The sequence below is a fragment of the Anolis sagrei genome, chromosome X (genome assembly GCF_037176765.1).
Source record: "Anolis sagrei isolate rAnoSag1 chromosome X, rAnoSag1.mat, whole genome shotgun sequence".
Taxonomy (NCBI): Eukaryota; Metazoa; Chordata; class Lepidosauria; order Squamata; family Dactyloidae; genus Anolis; species Anolis sagrei.
The window spans coordinates 5,606,980-5,626,074 of NC_090034.1; the positions used below are offsets into that span (position 1 = coordinate 5,606,980).

At 44.2% G+C, this 19,095-nt stretch overlaps 1 protein-coding gene across 1 annotated transcript in view; it reads right to left on the bottom strand.

The window, feature by feature from the left end:
• Positions 1-19,095, bottom strand: part of LOC132779998 (equilibrative nucleoside transporter 4) — a 68,644-nt gene that overhangs the window by 48,971 nt on the left and 578 nt on the right. The gene's annotated exons all lie outside the window — the stretch shown is intronic.

Below are 19,095 nucleotides of genomic sequence, written 5' to 3' on the forward strand. Positions count from 1 at the left end.
TCCTTCTTTCCTTCACTTTTTGCTTCCAACCACCTTCTTACTTTCATTCTTTCCCTCCCTCTTTCTCTCCTTCTTTCCCTCCTTTCTTTGCTCCCTCTTCCCTTCCCTCCTTCCTTCCTTCTCTACCTCTTTCCTTCCTTCCCCCTTTTTCTTTCTCTTCATCTTTCTCTCATTTCTTCCTTCTCTATCTCTTTCCTTCACTTTATGCTTCCATCCTTCCTTCTCGCTTTCCTTCTTTCCTTCCTTCCCTCTTTCTCTCCTTTTTTCCTTCCTTCCTTTGCTCCCTTTTTCCTTCCCTCCCTTTTTCTTTCCTTCCTTCCTTCTCTACCTCTTTCCCTCCTTCCTTCCTCATTTTCCCTTTTCCCCGTCTTACTCTTCTTTCTTCCTTCTCTACCTCTTTCCTTTCTTCTTTCACTTTTAGCTTCCATGCTTCCTTCTCTCTTTCCTTCTTTCTTCCCCTCTTCCTTCCTTCCTTCCTTCCTTCCTTCCTTCCTTCCTTCCTTCCTTTCTTTCTTTCTTTCTTTCTTTCTTTCTCCCCTTCATTTATTTCCCCTTCCTTCCCTTTTTTTTCTGTATTGTCATTTAGCTTTTTTTGGGTTTTTGGCTTTTTAGTCCCTTCTGCTGTGTTTTTCCATGTTGGTTTGTTAGGGGTATAGTGTCCAAATTTCATGTCATTTCGTCCTGTGGTTTTTTGAATTATGTTAATCCCACAAACAAACATTACATTTTATTTATATATATTTATATTTAGGCATTTGATTGTGTTTTATTATGTGTTTATATTATGTTGACATCAAATTGTTGTCTGTTGGTAGCCGCCCTGAGTCCCTCCTCGGAGGTCGAGAATGGACGGGGTATAAATGTCCTAAATAAATAATAAATAATTACATCCTGCATATCAGATATTTATCAGTGTATGTGAGAGCCGTTCAGCAGTGGAACTCTCTGCCCCGGAGTGTGGTGGAGGCTCCTTCTTTGGAAGCTTTTAAACCGGGGCTGGATGGCCATCTGTCAGGGGTGCTTTGAATGCAATATTCCTGCTTCTTGGCAGAATGGGGTTGGACTGGATGGCCCACGAGGTCTCTTCCAACTCTTTGATTCTATGATTCTATGATTCTGTGTTGATGTATGTAATGTGTTTTAAATGTAATTTCATGCAGTAGAAATATGGATGCTACAAGATTGTATTGCGATGATGTATGTTTATGTTAGAGGCTGTGAGAAAGTAACCCTGAGACACTCTCTGTGTGGAGTTGTGAGAAAATCAGGGAGTGTCTCGTATCTGCCAAGCAGCTGCAGAATTAGGTTCTTGTGGGGTTTTTCGGGCTATAGGGCCATGTTCTAGAGGCATTTCTCCTGACGTTTCACCTGCATCTATGGCAAGCATCCCCAGAGGTAGTGAGGTCTGTTGGGATTAGGACAATGGGTTTATATATCTGTGGAATGGCTGGGGTGGGGCAAAGAGCTCTTCTCTGCTGGAGCTAGGTGTGAATGTTTCAACTGATCACCTTCATTAGCATTTGAAGGCTTGGCTGAGCCTGGGAAAATACCCTGTTGAGAGGTGTTAAGATGTGCCTGGTTGTTTCCTCTCTGCTGTTTTGCTGTTATAATTTTAGAGTTTTTTAATACTGGTAGCCAGATTTTGTTCATTTTCATGGTCTCTTCCTTTCTGTTGAAATTGTCCACATGGTTCTTGTGGATTTCAATGGTTTCTCTGTGTAGTCTGACATGGTGGTTGTTTCATGAAAGGCACTGCAGACTACTTCAACCAGAGAAGTCAGCCATAGCAGAGCACCTGATGAACCAGCCTGGACACAGCATATTATTTGAGAACACAGAAATGCTGGACCACTCTCACAACCACCATGTCAGGCTACACAGAGAAGCCATTGAAATACACAAGCATGTGGACAATTTCAACAGAAAGGAAGAGACCATGAAAATGAACAAAATCCGGCTACCAGTATTAAAAAACTCTAAAATTACAACAGCAAAACAGCAGAGAGGAAACAACCAGGCACGTCTTAACACCTCTCAACAGAAGATTTTCCCAGGCTCAGCCAAGCCTTCAAATGCTAATGAAGGTGATCAGTTGAAACATTCACACCTAGCTCCAGCAGAGAAGAGCTCTTTGCCCCATCCCAGCCATTCCACAGATATATAAAGCCATTGTCCTAATTCCAACAGACCTCACTACCTCTGAGGATGCTTGCCATAGATGCAGGCAAAACGTCAGGAGAAACGCCTCTAGAACATGGCCCTATAGCCCGAAAAAACCCACAAGAACCTAGTGATTCCGGCCATGAAAGCCTTTGACAATAGCTGCAGAATTGTTTACACTTCAGCTTCCTTTGTCCTGCGTACTGTGTACTTCATGTCTGGTCGCTTACTGTAATGGATGTGTTTTGAAACTACTCTAAGTAAATTGAACCAGCTTTGTAACCAGACGTCTCCAGAGTCCATGTTTTCTCCAAAGCTTGTGCAAAACTTCTGCTAACACTAACAATATTTACATTACGATGAGGTAGCAATGGAAATAATTATATGGTTGGGGGTCACCACAACATGGGGAACTGTATTGAGGGGTCGCAGCATTAGGAAGGTTGGGAAACATTGTCTTAATCTGTGCAAAAATGGGGAAGGGGGTGCTGCGTATTTAATAGATGATTCCGTCTTGGTGCACCATTGCCAAGAATAAATGCTAACAAAAATAATATAATTCCCTTAGTAGCTGGGAAATTGCAGTAATCTGTTGAAATTATTAGTAATTATAATAAAAACCCGGCTTCCCGAGCAGAGCACTTTTGCGTCTCGTGGGTGATATATGTAACATTAGTCCAGGGCCAAAGAGAATGTTATTTTAAGTCTATTAATTTTAGATGAAAAGTTAAGCACATGCATACTTCTTTCCTGATTGGAACGGAAAGGGATTGAACGAACGTTGCTTAACATTTGCCATTTTGCGATGCCGTTTTAGGCTTCACGGTTTGCAGATGAAACCTCAAAAATGTGTGGACTTCAGTTGAGGAAACCTGCTACAAAACAGGAGCTTCTTTGTTGAGTTCCAGGGCCAGAGAAGCAGATGGCGGAAACAGAAGAATGGCCTGCCTCAGGGGAGCGGGCTTGCTCCATCCATGTTCAACATCTACACAAATGACCAGCCACTGCCAGAAGGGATGGAGAGTTTCATCTATGCTGATGACTGTGCCATTACTGCTTAAGCAGGGAGCTTTGAGTTGGTAGAACAGAAGCTTTCCGAAGCTCTAGGTGCTCTTACAGCCTATTACTGGGAAATCCAGCTGATCCCTAATCCATCTAAAACACAGACATGTGCCTTTCATCTCAAGAACAGAGAAGCATCCCGAGCTCTAAAGATCTCCTGGGAAGGAATCCCACTAGAGCATTGCAGCACACCCAAATACCTCGGAGTCACTTTGGACCGTGCTCTGACCTACAAGAAGCACTGCCTGAACATCAAGCAAAAAGTGGGTGCTAGAAACAATATCATACAAAAGCTGACTGGCACAACCTGGGGATCACAACCAGATACAGTGAAGACATTTGCCCTTGCGCTATGCTACTCCGCTGCTGAGTATGCATGCCCAGTGTGGAACACATCTCACCACACTAAAACAGTGGATGTGGCTCTTAATGAGACATGCCGCATTATCACGGGATGTCTGCGCCCTACACCACTTGAGAAATTACACTGTCTAGCCGGTATCGCACCACCTGACATCCGCCGGGAAGTAGCAGCCAATAGTGAAAGGACCAAGGCAGAGACATCTCCAGCTCATCCCTTGTTTGGGTATCAGCCAGCACGTCAACGACTTAAATCAAGACATAGTTTTCTAAGATCTACAGAGACACTCGCTGGAACACCTCAGCAAGTGAGAGTCCAAAAGTGGCAGGCTCAAACCCAGAACCTCAACCAATGGCTGATACCAAATGAGAGACTCCCCCCTGGGCACACAGAGGACTGGGAGACTTGGAAGGTGCTGAACAGACTGAACTGTGGCACCACGAGATGCAGAGCCAACCTTCAGAAATGGGGCTACAAAGTGGAATCCTCGACATGCGAGTGTGGAGAAGAGCAAACCACTGACCACCTGCTGCAATGCACCCTGAGCCCAGCCACATGCACCATGAAGGACCTTCTTGCTGCAAAACCAGAGGCACTCCAAGGGGCCAGATACTGGTCAAAGGACATTTACTCAACTACCAAACTCACACATTTTGTATTTTCTCTGTTTGTTTGCTTTGTTCTGTTAGAAATGTAATATAAATGATTGGCTGCCCTGACACGAGAAATAAAGTTGAGGAAACAAAGGAGCCAAAAGATGAAAGCACTGGACTTTGGTCTGGATCTCTCCAAGGTGCTGAACCTTGCAAGATATTTATTTCTTCATTTATTTCACGTCAAAAGCACTCTATACATAACTATAAAACTGATACAAAAAATAGAAGGAGCACAAGTGGCTAAATGAGTGGTTCTCAACCTTCCTAATGCCGTGACCCCTTAATACCGCCCCTCATGTTGTGGTGACCCCCAACCATAACATTGTTTTCGTTGCTACTTCATACCAGTCATTTTACTACTGTTATAAATCATAGAATCATAGAATCCAAGAGTTGGAAGAGACCTCCTGGGCCATCCAGTCCAACCCCATTCTGCCAAGAAGCAGGAATATTGCATTCAAATCACCCCTGACAGATGGCCATCCAGCCTCTGTTTAAAAGCTTCCAAAGAAGGAGCCTCCACCACACTCCGGGGCAGAGAGTTCCACTGCTGAACGGCTCTCACAGTCAGAAAGTTCTTCCTCATGTTCAGATGGAATCTCCTCTCTTGTAGTTTGAAGCCATTGTTCCGCATCCAAGGAAGCAGAAAAAAGCTTGCTCCCTCCTCCCTGTGGCTTCCTCTCACATATTTATACATGGCTATCATATCTCCTCTCAGCCTTCTCTTCTTCAGGCTCAACATGCCCAGCTCCTTAAGCCGCTCCTCATAGGGTTTGTTCTCCAGACCCTTGATCATTTTAGTCGCCCTCCTCTGGAGACATTTCAGCTTGTCGATATCTCTCTTGAATTGTGGTGCCCAGAATTGGACTCCATATTCCAGGTGTGGTCTAACCAAAGCGGAATAGAGCATGGGGAGCATGACTTTCCTGGATGTAGACACTAGGCTCCTCTTGATGCAGGCCATATATCAATTATTTAGTATAACAGATAGTGGGATTTGTAGTACCTTCAACAACATCATATGTTGGCCATACACCCCTCCAAACCCCTTCTGTATTTTCTGTTGGTTGTGGGAGTTCTGTGTGCCAACTACTCTTTGTTGTTCATTCGTTCAGTCGTCTCCAACTCTTCGTGACCTCATGGACCAGCCCACGCCAGAGCTCCCTGTCGGCCGTTACCACCCCCAGCTCCTTCAAGGTCAGTCCAGTCACTTCAAGGATGCCATCCATCCATCCAACTACTCTTTATTTTTCAATAATTGGTTGGGGGGGGGGATACTATTTGCTTACACTTGAAAATTACCTAGGGCCGGCCCTGTTTATGATTCTGTTGTGTTTGTTTATCTATGGAGTCCTTCCTATATTCACACTTTACACAATACAAACATTCATCCAATTCTCTCAAATTTTGTGCTCTGGAATGCATCACACCAAAATCCCATATGAATTTGGAAGAACTATTATCCCAAAGGGAAATGTTCTGGATCTTTAAGTTGAAAACCCTTTCCCCTCAAGGACTTAACGAGTCACTTAATTTTAGCTGTTTCCTTTAAGTTTCTGATTACTCTTTATGCCAGGCAGGAAATTATTTCCGTGCGGCAACTGTAAAAGGTGTTGAGGTTGTTTGCTTTTGAAACAGGCAATGGTTTCCAAACGCAATGACATTGTTTATCGAATGCTTGTCAGTATCCAACCAGCAGGCCTGACGCACAATGAAATGTGCTTTCTTTCCAATCTCCACCATAGGATCCTTACACAAAACTCTCTTTTGTTACCCGAGATTTAATCTAAGGTTGGAACGAATTCCCATCTTGCCAGGTTGATATTAGAAACCTCCAAATAATGGTAAGGAAAAAGCTAATCTTATTGATAGGAATGTTTCCCCAAGAAGTATGACTCCCAAAACAGCCAGAAAAGGTAAAACATCTCCCTTGGTAATAGACAGAGACACATAAGAATGTCATTCCAGGGCATGATATGATAACAAATGTCTTTGTGTTGTCGAAGGCTTTCATGGCCGGAATCACTGGGTTCCAGAAGCATTCTCTCCTGACATTTCGCCCACATCTATGGCAGGCATCCTCAGAGGTTGTGAGGTCTCTTGGAAACTAAGCACTCTTGTCGGTTGGAGGCAAGTGTGAATGTTGCGATTGGCCAGCTTGATTAGCATTGAATAGCCTTGCAGCTTCAAAGCCTGCCTGCTTCCTGCTAAGAAAATCTAGCTATGAGTATTTTAAAACACTAGTAAATAAAGAGCAAGCATTCTCTCCTGCTGTTTCGCCCACATCTATGGCAGGCATCCTCAGAGGTTGTGAGGTCTCTTGGAAACTAGGCACTCTTGTCTGTTGGAGGCAAGTGTGAATGTTGCCATTGGCCAGCTTGATTAGCACTGAATAGCCTTGCAGCTTCAAAGCCTGCCTGCTTCCTGCTAACAAAATATGGCAACAGTATTTTAAAACTCTAGAATCAGGACAGTAAATAAAAACAGGGAATCCCAGACAGGAAACAATCAGGGCCAGCTATCACCTTCCAACAGAGGATCCCCAGGCAGGAAGCTGCCAGGCTTTGAAGTTGTAAGGCCATTCAATGCTAATCAAGTCATCTCTAAACTATGCCCGGGTGTCTCCTGGACAAGGTCCTTGCAGACGGCCAATTCCCTCACACCAGAAGCGACTTGCAGTTTATTTATTTATTTATTATTTACAGCTTTTATATTCCGCCCTTCTCACCCCGCAGGGGACTCAGGGCGGATTACAGTGTACACATATATGGCAAACATTCAATGCCAATTTTAACATACAACATATACAGACGTTGTTGTTGTTCATTCGTTCAGTCGTCTCCGACTCTTCATGACCTCATGGACCAGCCTACGCCAGAGCTCCCTGTCGGCCGTTACCACCCCCAGCTCCCTTACGGTCAGTCCAGTCACTTCAAGGATGCCATCCATCCATCTTGCCCTTGGTCGGCCCCTCTTCCTTTTGCCTTCCACTTTCCCCAGCATAATTGTCTTCTCTAGGCTTTCCTGTCTCCTCATGATGTGGCCAAAGTACTTCAACTTTGTCTCTAGTATCTTTCCCTCCAGTTATACAGACATAGACAGAGGCTATTTAACTTTTCTGGCCACCAGGGGAGCTGTCGCTTTCATCGTCCATCTGCGACACTGATGAAGCACTTCCGCATTCCCCGCATGCTTTTTTGCTGGAGTGCTTTGCTGGAGTCCTTTTTATGGCCTCATAAATCAGTTAATTTAGCCTCCCCACACTTTAAGGTGGTACCTAATTTTCCTACTTGACAGATGCAACTGTCTTTCGGGTTGCAAAGGTCGACAACAGGCTACACAGTTGGTTGGAAACCCACTCCAACCCGGGCTGGCTTCGAACTCATGACTTTTGGTAAGGTGATCTTAATGCAGATGCGCCACAATCCGCCACAAGATCTAATTTATTTTCGTAAGCAAGATTAGTTCAGAATGGTTTCCATGTTCCAGAGAGATTTGAACCCTGGTCTTCAGAGATGTATCCCAATGCTCCAACCACAACATGATACTGATAATCCAGGTCTGCATTTGGAAAAGGAAGCACATCTCATGCGCACTCACTGCCTCGCCTCCATCTGGCATCAGATTGAAAGCTTCCCTGAGTTGTTTGTGACTATGGCAATGAAGGGCAGCAGTGGTTTGGAAATAAATTAGTAGAGATCAAAGGGAACCGGGATGAGAAGGAGACGCTGGCGCACCCTTCACCTTGCATCCAGACTGGCTCATCTCAGCGTGACGCAGGGCGTTTGTTCTCCCTCTCTGCTCTGCAAAGCAGTTTTGATTTTCCTCTCCTTAGAGGTTGTGTTATATATAAAGGCCCTAAGGATAGTACGTATATATATATACGATCCCACGCTTATGGCAAGCCTGCTTCCTCTCTGCCCCCAGAAGGAACTGAAAATACATTTGCGGTGAACTAGTTTGGCAAGGGGCAAGATGGATGGATGGCATCCTTGAAGTGACTGGACTGACCTTGAGGGAGCTGGGGGTGGTGACGGCCGACAGGGAGCTCTGGTGTGGGCTGGTCCATGAGGTCACGAAGAGTCGGAGACGACTGAACGAATGAACAAGTTTGGCGAGTGCTCTGCCACAAATAAATATCGCATCCCTACCTCAACCCTTTCCATGTTTGGCTTCATGACAAACACAGTCCTCCTTCTGAAAGACGTTCCCATCCTGCCAGGTTGATACCAGAAGTCTTAAAGTAGTGTTTCTCAACCTTCCCAATGCCGCAACCCCTTAATACAGTTCCTCATGTTGTGGTGACCCCCAACCATAACATTATTTTCATTGCTACTTCATAACCGTAATTTTGCTACTGTTACTGCCAACCTAGCAAATGTGAGTAGATCAATAGGTACCGCTCCGGCGGAAAGATAATTTATTTATTTATTTACTTTACTTCTCAGCCCGGAGGCGACTCACAGCGGTTCACAACACACAGGAAACAGCAAAAATTCAATGCACCAGTATAAAAAACAGTTAACAACCTAATCTAATACACAGTTAATACACAATTACTATAATAACCATTCACTAGCGTCTCATCACCAAAAAACACGATCCAGATTCGTCATCCATTGTTCCATTCCTATGCCATTACCAATCATTGCACTAATTATTCGAACGCCTGCACAAATAACCAGGTCTTTACTTTTTTGCGGAATACCATTAGAGACGGTGCTAATCTAATGTCTGTGGGAAGGGCGTTCCAAAGCCGGAGAGCCACCACCGAGAAGGCCCTGTCTCTCGTCCCCGCCAGTCGAGCTTGTGAAGCTGGCGGGATCGAGAGCAGGACCTCCCCGGAAGATCTCAAAGTCCTAGTGGGTTCATAGGCCGAGATGCGGTCGGATAGGTAGCTTGGGCCAGAACCGTTTAGGGCTTTAAAGGTCAACGCCAGCACTGTGAATTCAGCCCGATAGCAAATCGGTAACCAGTGGAGTTGGCGCAACAGAGGGGTTGTGTGCTCCCTGCGCTCCGCTCCTGTTAGAATCATGGCTGCCGAGCGTTGGACTAGTTGGAGCTTCTGAGCCGTCTTCAAAGGCAACCCCACGTAGAGAGCGTTGCAGTAGTCTAGGCGGGATGTAACCAGAGCGTGGACTACCGTGGCCAAGTCAGACTTCCCAAGGTACGGGTGCAGCTGGTGCACAAGCTTTAACTGTGCAAATGCTCCCCTAGTCACCGTTGAAACCTGGGGTTCCAGGCTCAGCGATGAGTCCAGGTCACACCCAAGCTGCGAACCTGCGTCTTCAAGGGGAGTGCGACCCCGCCTAACACAGGCTGTAACCCTATGCCCTGTTCGGCCTTGCGACTGACCAGGAGTACCTCTGTCTTGTCTGGATTCAATTTCAATTTGTTCACCCTCATCCAGACTGTCACAGCGGCCAAGCACCGGTTCAGGACCTGGACAGCCTCCTTAGTAGCAGGTGGGAAGGAGTGACAGAGTGACAGATAAGGGCGCTCCATGCAATCATGTCAGGCATATGACCTTGGAGGTGTCTATGGACAACATTCTCCATCTATCTGCCATGGCTTGGCCCATGCCCGATTATATACATACATATATACATACATACATACATACATACATACATACATACATATATGGAGCTCCCAATGGCACAGTGGGTTAAACCACTGAGCTTCTGAACTTCTGAACTTGTTGACTGAAAGGTCGGTGGTTTGACTCCGGGGAGCAGTAACGGTGATCCATGCAGTCATGCCATTGGCCACATGACCATCTGAACATTAGGAAGAACTTCCTGACTGTGAGAGCCATTCAGCAGTGGAACTCTCTGCCCCGGAGTGTGGTGGAGGTTCCTTCTTTGGAAGCTTTTAAACAGAGGCTGGATGGCCATCTGTCAGGGGTGATTTGAATGCAATATTCCTGCTTCTTGGTAGAATGGGGTTGGACTGGATGGCCCATGAGGTCTCTTCCAACTCTTTGATTCTATGATTCTATGATTCTATGTCTACGGACAATGCAGGCTCTTTGGCTTAGAAATGGAGATGAGCACCAACCCCCAGAGTCGTACACAACTGGACTTAACGTCAGGGGAAAACCTTTTGTGTGTGTGTGTGTGTGTGTGTGTGTATCTCAAATATCATATAAACATTTCTTGGGACTGCATGAGGAACTTTTGCTTTCAGTCCATGGCTAAAAAGGTTCCAAAGCAATCAAAAGGTTTCAAAACTCTACAAATATAGCTGTTAGCAGCCCTGTTTCCTTCCAAACCTTACATATCCACGTACACAAAATCCTTACTCGGCCCTAGAAACACACTGGGTTTATTTATTTGTCGTGTCAGAACAACCAGTCAAATTATATTATATTTCTAACAGAACAAAGCAAACAAGCAGATTACAAAATTTGTGAGTATGAGAGTTGATTAAATGTCCTTTGACCAGTATCTGGCCACTTGGAGTGCTTCTGGTGTTGCTGCAAGAAGGTCCTCCATGGTGCATGTGGCAGGGCTCAGGTTGCATTGCAGCAGGTGGTCAGTGGTTTGCTCTTCTCCACACTCGCATGTCGAGGATTCCACTTTGTAGCCCCATTTCTGAAGGTTGGCTCTGCATCTCGTGGTGCCAGAGCGCAGTCTGTTCAGTGCCTTCCAGGTCGCCCAGTCCTCTGTGTGCCCAGGGGGGAGTCTCTCATTTGGTATCAGCCATTGGTTGAGGTACTGGGTTTGGGCCTGCCACTTTTGGACTCTCGCTTGCTGAGGTGTTCCAGTGAGTGTCTCTGTAGATCTTAGAAAACTATTTCTAGATTTAAGTCGTTGACGTGCTGGCTGATACCCAAACAGGGGATGAGCTGGAGATGTCTCTGCCTTGGTCCTTTCACTATTGGCTGCTACTTCCCGGCGGATGTCAGGTGGTGCAATACCGGCTAAGCAGTGTAATTTTTCCAGTGGTGTAGGGCGCAGACACCCTGTGATAATGCGGCATGTCTCATTAAGAGCCACATCCACTGCTTTAGTGTGGTGAGATGTGTTCCACACTGGGCATGCATACTCAGCAGCAGAGTAGCACAGCGCAAGAGCAGATGTCTTCACTGTATCTGGTTGTGATCCCCAGGTTGTGCCAGTCAGCTTTCGTATGATATTGTTTCTAGCGCCCACTTTTTGCTTGATGTTCAGGCAGTGCTTCTTGTAGGTCAGAGCACGGTCCAGAGTTACTCCCAGATATTTGGGTACGCTGCAATGCTCCAGTGGGATTCCTTCCCAGGTGATCATCCTCAGAGCTCGGGATGCTTGTCTGTTCTTGAGATGAAAGGCACATGTCTGTGTTTTAGATGGGTTGGGGATCAGTTGGTTTTCCCTGTAATAGGCAGTAAGAGCACCTAGAGCTTCAGAGAGCTTCTGTTCAACCATCTCAAAGCTCCCTGCTTGAGCAGTAATGGCACGATCATCAGCGTAGATGAAACTCTCTGTGACTTTGAAGAAGGCAGAAATGGCTTGAAGGCACCCAACGAGAAGGAGATGTGGTTGAAAACAAGTCGCTTTTGGAGCTGTCCAGAATCAGTCCAGAATTTTTTGCTGCCTGGCATGAAGAACAAGATGGTACTCCTTCCTGGTTCCATGTATGAAAGTGGGCTGGGTTGTGGACTGGGTTGAAACCTGGAGAAGAGTTGCCACAACCCCAGGAGATAGAGAATGGAGTCACCCATCTATCTATACACACAATGAAGGTAGAAATATGTATGTATGTGTGTGGTTGGGACTCCCACTTCCACAGAAAGGAGCCACCAAAGGTCCTCCCTCCAATGACATTGCAGGCTATAGAGCAACCTCAACCTTCCTAATGCCGCGACCCCTTAATACAGTTCCTCATGTTGTGTTGCCCCCAACCATCACATTGCTACTTCATAACTCTGATTTTGCTACTGTTTTGAATCATAATGTAAATATCTGATATGCAGGATGTATTTGCATTCACTGGATGAAATTTCATACAAATACCCAATACACCCAAATCTGAATACTGGTGGAGTTGCGGGGGAGGATTGATTTTGTCATTTGGGAGTTGTAGTTGCTGGGATTTATAGTTCACCTACAATCAAAGAGCATTCTGAACTCCTTTCGGATGAGGACAATTGCATCCTAAACTTTATGTGTTTCCTCCACCACGGTGATCTCAGTGTTTCTGACTCTCTCCACTGGTGTGGAATTTACACAATTATGGAATTGAACCAAACTTGGCACACAGAACTCCCATGAAAACACTGGAAGTGTGTGTGTGTGTGTGGGGGGGGGGGGGGTGATTTTGTCATTTGGGAGTTGTAGTTTCTGGGATTTACAGTTAACCTACAATCAAAGAGCATTCTGAACTCCACCAATTATGGAATTGAACCAAACTTGGCACACAGAACTCCCATGAAAACACTGGAAGTGTGTGTGTGTGTGTGGGGGGGGGGGGGGGGTGATTTTGTCATTTGGGAGTTGTAGTTGCTGGGATTTATCGTTCACTTACAATCAAAGAGCATTCTGAACTCCACCAACGATGGAACTGAACCAAACTTGGAACACAAAACTCCCATGACCAACAGAAAATACTGAAGGGTTTTGGTGGGCATTGACCTTGAGTTTGGGAGTTGTAGTTCACCTACCTCCAGAGAGCACTGTGGACTCAAACAATGATGGATCTGGACCAAATTTGGCATGAATTTTCAATATGCCCAAATTGAAAAAAACTTGGCACACAGAACTCCCATGAAAACACTGGAAGTGTGTGTGTGTGTGTGGGGGGGGGGGGTTGATTTTGTCATTTGGAGTTGTAGTTTCTGGGATTTATAGTTTACCTACAATCAAAGAGCATTCTGAACTCCACCAACAATGGAATTGAATCCAATTTGGCACACAGAACACCCATGACCAAGAGAAAATACTGGCGGGGTTTGGTGGGCATTGACCTTGAGTTTGGGAGTTGTAGTTCACCTACCTTCAGAGAGCACTGTGGACTCAAACAATGATGAATCTGAACCAAATCTGGCATGAATTTTCAATATGCCCAAAATGTGAACACTGGTTGAGTTTGGGGAAAACAGACCTTGACATTTGGGAGTTGTAGTTGCTGGGATTTATAGTTCACCTACAATCAAAGAGCATTCTGAACTCCACCAACAATGGAATTGAACCAAACTTGGCACACAGAACTGCCATGGTCAAGAGAAAATACTGGCAGGGTTTAGTGGCCACTGACCTTGAGTTTGGGAGTTGTAGTCCACCTACCTTTGGAGAGCACTGTGGACTCAAACAATGATGGATCTGGACCAAATCTGGCATGAATTTTTAATATGCCCAAAATGTGAACATTGGTGGAGTTTGTGGAAAATAGACCTTGTAGTTGCTGGGATTTATAGTTCGACTACAATCAAAAAGCATTCTGTACTCCACCATTGATAGAATTGGGCTGGATTTCCCTCACAGAACCTCCATGACCAACAGAAAGTATGGTCTTTGGCAACCCCTCCATCACCCCCTCATGATCCCCCCCCCCCACGGGTCCCGACCCCCAGGTTGAGAAACACTGCTATTGAGAGTGCTGTGAACATGTATTAGAGCCCTGCCAATGTTCTCCATACACAGTCTTGCCCACCACCTGAGTGAAGGCTTTCGGATGAGGACAATTGCATCCTAAACTTTATGTGTTTCCTCCACCATGGTGATCTCAGTGTTTCTGATTCTCTCCACTGGTGTGGAATTTACACGATCCTGCCCACTGCCTCTCCCATAACACTTTCCTACTCTTTTCTATGGTGCACAGCAAACAGAGAGGAGATGATCAGAAATTGAACATACTGGAGGCATTTGGGAGACTGACTCAACATGATGGGAGTTGTAGTTCACTCTGTATTAAGACAGAGCACTGCGACCCCCAGCAACAATGGACCTGGACCACGTTTGGCACACAGAAACCACATGACAAACGCAAAATACTGGCAAGGTTTGGGGGGAACTGACCTTGATTTATAGGAGTTATAGTTCACCAACATCCAAACAACGATGGCTCTGGATCAACTTGGCATGCGTACCTGATATGCCCAAGTTTGGATGTTGGTGAACTACAACTCCCCAAAAAATCAAGGTCAATCTCTCCAAAATCCCTCCAGTATTCAAATGGTGGAGTTTGCAAGGAATTGACCTTGACATTTGGGATTTATAGTTCACCTGCAATCAAAGAGCACTCTGAACCCCACCAATAATGGATATGGACCTAATTTGGCACACAGAACCCCCATGACCAACAAAAATACTGCAGGGCTTTAGTAGGAATTCACCTTGATTTGGGGGAGTTGTAGTTCACCTAGAGCAGTGGTTCTCAACCTGTGGGTCCCCAGGTGTTTTGGCCTACAACTCCCAGGAATCCCAGTCAGTTTACCAGCTGTTAGGATTTCTGGGAGTTGAAGTCCAAAAACATCTGGGGACCCACAGGTTGAGAACCAATGACCTAGAGCCAGAGAGCACTGCGAACTCAAGCTACAATGGATCTGAACCTAACTTGGCACAGATACCCGATATGCCCACATTTGAATACTGGAGGTATTTGGGATGGATTGACCTTGTTTTTTTTGGGAGTTATAGTTCACCGACATCCAGAGAAACTGTGACTCTCATCAACAATGGATCCGGATCAAACTTGGCACACAGAACCCCTATGACCAACTAAACATACTGGAGGGCTTTGTGGGGACTGACCTACCATGGTGGGAGTTGTAGTCCATCCTACAGAGAGCACACTGAACCTTACCAATGATGCATCTGGAGCAAACTTGCCACACATGACCAACATGCCCAACTTTTAAGTACTGGTGGAGTTTGAGGGGGTTAATCTGGAATGATGTGAGTTGTAATTCACCTATAATGTTTTTAATTGGACCCTTCATAATTTTTTTTAAAACGTTTTCAAATAACCTGGCCATTGCTGGATACCCAAGCTAGTAGAAAATAAACAAAGAGTTGTGTTGACTAGGCCTTCAGGTGACACAAAGGAAATTGACACCAAATTGGGAGGGATAGCCAATACTCCAGAGGACAGGAGCAGGATTCAAAATGATCTTGACAGATTAGAGAGATGAAGGGCCAAAACTAACAAAATGAAGTTCAACAGGGACAAATGCAAGAGACTCCACTTGGGCAGAAAAAACGAAATGCAAAGATACAGAATGGGGGACGATGCCTGGCTCGAGAGCAGGACATGTGAAAAAGATCTTGGAGTCCTTGTGGACAACAAGTTAAACATGAGCCAGGAATGTGATGTGGCGGCAAAAAAAGCTAATGGGATTTTGGCCTGCATCAATAGGAGCATAGTGTCTAGATCTAGGGAAGTCATGCTCCCCATGCTCTATTCCGCTTTGGTTAGACCACACCTGGAATATTGTGTCCAATTCTGGGCACCACAATTCAAGAGAGATATCGACAAGCTGGAATGTGTCCAGAGGAGGGCGACTCAAATGATCAAGGGTCTGGAGAACAAGCCCTATGAGGAGCGGCTTAAGGAGCTGGGCATGTTTAGCCTGAAGAAGAGAAGGCTGAGAGGAGATATGATAGCCATGTATAAATACGCGAGAGGAAGCCACAGGGAGGAGGAGGGAGCAAGCATGTTTTCTGCTTCCTTGGAGACTAGGACGTGGAACAATGGCTTCAAACTACAAGAGAGGAGATTCCATCTGAACACGAGGAAGAACTTCCTGACTGTGAGAGCCATTCAGCAGTGGAACTCTCTGCCCCGGAGTGTGGTGGAGGCTCCTTCTTTGGAAGCCTTTAAACAGAGGCTGGATGGCCATCTGTCAGGGGTGATTTGAATGCAATATTCCTGCTTCTTGGCAGAATGGGGTTGGACTGGATGGCCCAGGAGGTCTCTTCCAACTCTTTGATTCTATGATTCTAACTGAGCAGAAAAAACAAAAAGGGATAACCAACCAAACAGATTGACAACAGCTCAGAGCAGATCTGGAGAAGTTAGACCGCCACAACTGCGGATTTAACCTTTGTAGACTTGATAATTCACAGATTTGGTTACTGTGTTTATTTCTAAGCCCTTCAGTATCCTCTATGGTGAACACTGGACCTCAACATCCCCCAAAACCCTCCTCTGTGTAATATGTTCAATATCTTTAAATGGATTCCAATTTTGAATTTTAGTACTGTTATGTTTAATTCTGATTTAATGTTTGAGAGATAAAGTGGGGCATAAATAAACATAATATTATTACTAATAATAAATAATTATCCAGGTCCTCCAAGGTGATTCTATGGAAGTTGATCGTAGAGCACCAAGTTATCCCCAGAGGGGTATTCTCTCCTCTTTTTAACCAATAGCATTTCATAAAGAATCATGGAGTTAATAGTTTTACAAGAATCATGGAGTCTGTAGTTTTACAAGAATTGTGACATTTATAGTTTTACAAGAATCACGGAGTGTATAGTTTTACAAGAATTATGGAGTTTGTAGTTTTACAAGAATCGTGGAGTGTATAGTTTTACACGAATCGTAGCATTCCTAGTTTTACAAGAATAATGGAGTTTATAGTTCTACAAGAATCATGGAATGTGTAGTTTTACAAGACTCGTGGAGTTCACTTTATGGTTTTATAACAATCATAGATTTTATAGTTTCACAAGTATCATGGAGTTTATAGTTTTACAAGAATCATGGAACGTGTCGTTTTACATGAATTGCGACATTTATAGTTTTACAAGAATAATAGAGTTTATAGTTTTACAAGAATCATGGAGTTTATGGTTTTATAACAATCATAGATTTTATAGTTTCACAAGAATCATGGAGTTTATAGTTTTACAAGAATCACAGAGTTTGTAGTATTATCAGAATCACTGAGTTTATAGTTTTACAAGAATCATGGAGTTTATAGTTTTACAAGAATTGTGCAATTTATACTATTAAAAGAATCATGGAATGTGTAGTTTTACTAGAATTGTGGCATTTATAGTTCTACAAGAATCATGGAGTTTATAGCTTTACAAAAATCATGGAATGTGTAGTTTTTCAAGAATAATGAAGTTTATAGTTTTACAAGAATCATGGAGTTTATAGTTTTACCAGATCATGGAGTCTGTAGTTTTACAAGAATTGTGGACTATAGTTTTTCAAGAATCATAGAGTTTATAGTTTTACAAGAATAATAGTTTATAGTTTTACAAGAATCATAGTTTATAGTTTTGCAAGAATCATGGTATTTATAGTTTCACAAGAATCATAGAATTTATAGTTTTACAAGAACCATGGAATGTATAGTTTTACAAGAATCAAGGAGTTTATAGTTTTACCAGAATCACGTAGTTTATAGTTTTACATGAATTGTGGAGTTTATAGTTTTACAAGAATTGTGGAGTTTATAGTTTTACAAGAATTGTGGCATTTATAGTTTTACAAGAATCATGGAATGTGTAGTTATGCAAAAATTGTAGAGTTTGTAGTTTTACAAAAATCGTAGAGTTTATAGTTTTACCAGATCATGGAATCTGTAGTTTTACAAGAATCGTGGAGTATAGTTTTTCAAGAATCATAATGTTTATAGTTCTACAAGAATAATAGTTTATAGTTTTACAAGAATTGTGGAGTTACAAAAATCATGGAATGAGTAGTTTTACAAGAATTGTGGCATTTATAGTTTTACAAGAATCATGGAGTTTATTGTTTTACAAGAATCATGGAATGTGTAGTTTTACAAGAATCATAGAGTTTATAATTTTAGAATAATTGTGAAGTTCGTAGTTTTACAAGAATTGTGGAGTTTATAGTTTTATAAGAATCATGGAGTTTATAGTTTCACAAGGTCTTCAGCCTTCTCTGGCCCAAGAATAGTGCCTCGCCAAACTCCAGCTCCCAGCATCTCATATCATGGAGCCAGGACAGTTCAAGCAGGGTCAATACTGCATTGACCCTACAGTGTAGGCTCACTGTTATGAGAAACTACCCCTCTGTTCTGCTTTGGTTAGACCACACCTGGAATATTGTGTCCAATTCTAGGCACCACAATTCAAGAGAGATATTGACAAGCTGGAATGTGTCCAGAGGAGGGCGACTAAAATGATCAAGGGTCTGGAGAACAAGCCCTATGAGGAGTGGCTTAAGGAGCTGGGCATGTTTAGCCTGAAGAAGAGAAGGCTGAGAGGAGATATGATAGCCATGTATAAATATGTGAAAGGAAGCCACAGGGAGGAGGGAGCAAGCTTGTTTTCTGCTTCCCTGGAGACTAGGACGCGGAACAATGGCTTCAAACTACAAGAAAGGAGATTCCATCTGAACATGAGGAAGAACTTCCTGACTGTGAGAGCCGTTCAGCAGTGGAACTCTCCGCCCTGGAGTGTGGTGGAGGCTCCTTCTTTGGAAGCTTTGAAACAGAGGCTGGATGGGTGCTTTGAATGCAATATTCCTGCTTCTTGGCAAAATGGGGTTGGACTGGATGGCCCAGGAGGTCTCTTCCAACTCTATGATTCTATGACTGTGAGCGAGAGCTGTTCAGCAGTGGAACTCTCTGCCCCGGAGTGTAGCGGAGGCTCCTTCTTTGGAAGCTGTTAAACAGAGGCTGGATGGCCATCTGTCAGGGGTGCTTTGAATGTAATATTCCTGCTTCTTGGCAGAATGGGGTTGGACTGGATGGCCCAGGAGGTCTCTTCCAACTCTTTGATTCTATGATTCTATTCTATGATTCTATGTGATGCATGTTGCCAGGGGTCCACTGCAGGCGCGAGGGGGCGCTGTTGAGACACCCCACTCCCCGAGTGGAGAGGAGAACAATGCTTCCAAAGGTCCCTGTCTTGTTTTGGTTTGCAATGGCCAAGAAGAGGGGGAAAG